The 4,879-nt window shown below is 37.8% G+C and overlaps 1 long non-coding RNA gene across 4 annotated transcripts; it reads right to left on the bottom strand.

The window, feature by feature from the left end:
• Positions 1-958: 958 nt before the first annotated feature.
• On the bottom strand, positions 959-4,130 carry LOC124162603. 4 transcript variants are annotated; one of them, XR_006865627.1, is made up of 7 exons: positions 3,323-4,130; positions 3,115-3,242; positions 2,658-2,875; positions 2,191-2,390; positions 1,675-2,104; positions 1,224-1,420; positions 959-1,084 (listed from the first exon to the last, which is right to left on the bottom strand). It is a non-coding gene; the product is annotated as an uncharacterized LOC124162603 (long non-coding RNA). The 4 variants fall into 4 exon arrangements; XR_006865626.1 differs by having other exon boundaries at positions 3,115-3,223; positions 3,323-4,129; XR_006865625.1 differs by lacking the exon at positions 3,115-3,242 and having other exon boundaries at positions 3,323-4,128.
• Between the last annotated feature and the right edge of the window lie 749 nt (positions 4,131-4,879).

Here is a 4,879-nt window from a genome sequence, read left to right as displayed (position 1 = left end):
CAAAATAGGAGAATAAACAAATTATAGTTTTACATCATTAATTACATAGTAAGGGTTGAGGTCTTAACAGAAACTTGCATTCAATTTTTTGGAGTCTAGATTTAATTTACTTTCAAGTTTTCTGTTGCAGCAGATCCTAACAGGCAGGGTTTGTAAAGTTATATTTGACATAACATATTGAAGTCTAATTCCGAACACGGAGGCATGAAATGCAATAGCAACACCAGTGTGCACTATTTAATGTGGCCTCTCATTTTAGTGGTCAACTACTTAATTACCATGGAACACAGCCATTTCATACAAGGACATACACATTCAAGGTTGTGGTGACAGGGAACATTAGCATGTGGTAATTAGGAAATGTTATTTTTAAAGAAGTTTTCTTCATACAATGTACACATTCAGTTGTTCACTGCCATAGCAAGCACAATGCCCTATTATGAATGCCCTATTATTAAATTGCTGTGTTCTATGACAATAAGGAAGCTGATCACCACAAGCTAACACACCCTAGCGTTCCTGCAGCATTTTATGCCTCCATATTTGGAATAAGACGTAAGCTTCACCACTCCATGGAGCTGTTTAAGGGTAGGGCATTCTATAGCATTTGAGCTAGGTTCACAGGAAAGAAATGAAGTAAAATTAATTTATTTCAGCTATACGAAAGGCTATTCAACCAAACTTGGTCCTATTCCTAGCAGCATTTGGCATTTTGAAAAATCATAAAAAAATAGGGCATTTAAGTAGGTGAAGAAACATTCCTTCTCCCTTGTCAGGCAAAAATCAAGGAGCATTAATGACATAGCTGTGTCTGTCGTAACAGTGATCAGTCGCTGACCTCACCTTATCCCACAATCATGTTATGAGACTACAAACAAAACTGCCTTTCCACACTGACAGGTTCTGAGATAGGCAAATTGGAAGAATCATGTTTCTTCGAGATCCCCTTTGAATTGCCTTTCAGAACACTTTCTCGTTTCTTATTCCCTTTCTCTGCTCTGTATTTTGAGGCCTGGGATCATTCCCTGATGCTTCTTTTCACACTGATAGTATCAAATCAGGCTTATTTTGGCTTTTACACTCCCTGCAAGGTAATCATAATTGGATTAGATATTATGCTGAATATGAAATATGAACATATGCTGAAAAGCTCTTTTCATTCAACTGTATTCCAAGATAAGGGAAGAGTAAATCGAAAGCACCAATGATTAAAAAATACTTACCAAATGAGACATTTATAATGGAGCTAAAATGCACTTCTTGTTTTCTGAGTGTCCCTTCAAACAGAAAGACACAGCTAACTCATTCTATGTTAGGGTAGAACACTTGTTTTTGACTTTTGTTAAGCCCAGTCCTCATTTGATTGATCTGACTGCTCTTAAACATGATGTTCGAAGATCTTTCCTTCATGAAATAAAATCTGAAAAATGAGATGACCAGATAATTAATTATCTATGGTAATTGCTGAGAACCATTGAACATAGTGGCACAGCATTTTTAATTTCTAAGTACATCCCAGAGTTATCATAAAATTAAATATCAACAAGGAGGTGATGATGGTACCATAACTTAAGTTTAAGACTCAAAGTGATAATCTATACAAAGTACCATGAGCATATTAACACTTAGGAGGGTATGAAGTCAAACAGTTGACAATGTAAATGAAATACCAACCAAATACTCCTCTTTCAGGTTCTTTCCCAGCAAACAATAGCAGTGAAGATTTCTCATGATTTGCACTGGATAAGGTCCTCCAGATCTCATTCAAACGTTTCGACAAGCAACTTACCCATCGTCTTCAGGGATTCAAGAACCAAACGATTTAGGAATCCAACCTTGGATTCCAGAATCCCTGGAGACGATTGGGGAGTTGCTTGCGGAAACATTGGAAGGAGAAATGGAGGACCTTACCTGGTGCAAATCCTGAGAAATCTTCCCCGATACCTCTGACCTCATTGGGTGCACCAAGTGCTAACAATTGGACTTCACTGATTCTTCAGAAATAACACTCCAATTCTATAGAAAAGTTTAAGGCTCCTTCACTCCAACATTGTTTGAGGAATCTTTAAGTGCAACCTTTCCTTCTTAGGAGGCACTCATGCAACTGAAAACAGAATAGATAAGCTTTACACTTACATTTGCCCATGATAAAGCACTCAAAAAAGCAAATTCTTATATGCAAACATTTACCAGGTGATGGTGGTTTCAGTATTCTGTCATCATCAGTCTCCATAGATGAAGAATTACTTAAATCAGGATACTTTCAATTCTTTTTTACCTTTTCCTTTCCCAGTATTTTTTGATTTCAGTGACTAAAATGCCTCCATGTCTGTTCTTCGTCTTCACAAGTAGCCATCTCTGTTCAATAGCGACAGCTGCCACTACAGTCTCTGGAAGATGATTATTATAAAATGCCACCATTAGCCACACATTTCAAAGCATGAAGTCAATGTCAAAATTAACTAAAATAAAAATATTTAATACTTGGCTTAGAGAACTAGTTTAACATGTACAACCAAGTCAGTGCTCTCACACACACACACACCATGAAACAACCCCTTTGAATACATTTTAAAGGCACCCTGCCCTTGCAAGTCAAAGATGTTAACCCTCCCTTTAATCAAAACAAATGCTCACAAATATTGTTGCAAACTCACCAAATGGAGGCATGCAGAACTTCACGCCCAAGATACCCCATTCCTCACTGAGTCGAGAGCCATTTTATGACCTGTGACACTGATGACCAGTTATAGCCTAGGGTAATATTCAATAATCTTATCTCCATCCAATTTTACCCATGACTATGCAAAAGCCTGCACTGTGAGGCCAGTAAATTTTTTTATGTGGAAGAAATATTAACACTTGCCAAGGCATCCTGAAAAAAAGAGGAAAAAAAATCATGACTATGAGGCGTTCACTCTTCAGTTACTTAAAAACATGAGATCATAAAATTCCATTGAAAGTAAAGTTAATTATTGTATATGAAGACTAGTTAATAGTGATGCATTAAATGATTGCACACTCCAGTAATTGAGGAAATATCTCTGCGATTATGCTAAATTTTACTGCTCAACTCAATATTTCAAGAGTGTTTGGTAGGGGGTGAGTTCTCACCAACGTGCAGTACTGAACGTTGCACTCCATTGAATGAAAAACTTAAGCGTTCCATCGTGCACCCACAAACTCGCAGTATGAGCACCCACCAGACATACATCGATCCATACTATAGAAACACAACAGAACTAACTCAATGGTAATGAAAACTTAAGTGTACTGTTAATGAATTTCATAATGAACGACGGTAAACAGAGTCTATACTTACCTTTCACGAATCCTGGCGGAATACAGTGGTTGAACCCTCGAAGAGGCTTCTAACTTGCACTGCCCTAGCCAAAGCCAAAAAAACTTGTAACCACTGAACACTTTTTCTCACTAAGAACACGATTTAACAAGAGTTAAAATCACTCGCGAAAACTTAAGTTAGTGAAAATTACAAACGAAAATTCACGTCAGTGAAAATTAGGAATACAATAAGGTCAGAGTACGACGGGTGGACATGATAATCGGGTATGAAGGTGAAATGAAATGAAAAGTGAAAATGGAGAAGCTGAAACCACGTTAAGTTTGACGGATTAAGTAAATGAACAATTTAAGTAAAATTAAAGTTCTTGAAAAAATCTATTTACTAAAGGTATGGTGAACGAAAACCATCCCTCGACCATTCAAAAAGGAGAAAAGCATCACGACGAACACAAAGCATGAATTCACATATCAACAAAGCTATGTACCAAAGTTACTATGGCTACCGGCAACGGCGGATAACGGGTTCTTCCCAAAGTGCATTTCGCATTGCGCGCACGATGGTTTCGCATGGCCTCGCTGTCGTGAGCAGACGATATGATCGAGCGTAAAATTTCATGCGAAGGAGGAAATCGTAATGGTACAGCCTTTAATTATCAATGGTATTTTAGTAATTTCACTTCGCCGATAATAAATATCCAGAGAATCGTCAACCTTGAGAGACGCTTATTATATTATCTCAATCTTTTTCCATCGCCACCGAGTGACTTGGAGACATATTAATTTATAAATCCACAAAATAGTCGAATAAATACCACTTATCCCATAAAACACATTATGCAAAGTTAATTGCGTAAGTCGTGAAACCTTTTATTTCTAGCAGATCGTTAATTAGAGCGAATGCATTCACATAAAATAGGATATGAAGCAGCCGTCCAAACTGAGCAACTTCACGGCAACGCGTTGCCGTCATGTTGATATCATCCACGGCGCAACGTCAAAGGATAAACTGTTGCCGCTTCGTTGTCTTGGACGTTTACATAAACGTCGGCGAGTGTGCTGGCTGGGGTGTAAGGATTAATAAAATATCCCTCAGAAAGCCGTAAAACTCACCATTTTGAACCATTCATCTTATAATTCCGCAATTTACTAATCTCGCACCTACCGCTTATCCTGGTGAGTATTCTATACCCCCACACACACATCCCGGTATTAGTTGCACCTAAACCCCCCCAGCCTTAATTCCTAGCTGCGCCCCTGGTTCTAACAATCACCAAGGTCCAGGCTGAATCCTACCTGTGATTGAGGTTTTCTCATGCCTGAAAACCTTATAGACTATACTCTCTACCATTTAAAAAACTATTTGCTCTGATTTCAGCATATTTATTCTGTCCGGCCCAAAAACTAAGCAAGGAAATGGGTTCGATTTTGCACGCCTTTTAAGTCTTGAAATTCACAACTTAATTACAGGCATTGAAAATATATTAGAAATTGATGAAGGATGAAGCAATGAATATGAAATGAAAGTCCAAATGAGTTTTATTACGCTCATTTAGTGGCAAGCATGTTGTAAATTTTT

Source organism: Ischnura elegans, chromosome 7 (assembly GCF_921293095.1).
Source record: "Ischnura elegans chromosome 7, ioIscEleg1.1, whole genome shotgun sequence".
Classification (NCBI taxonomy): Eukaryota; Metazoa; Arthropoda; class Insecta; order Odonata; family Coenagrionidae; genus Ischnura; species Ischnura elegans.
Note: the sequence above shows the minus strand (reverse complement) of the source record. Positions and strands in the feature narration are given on the sequence as shown.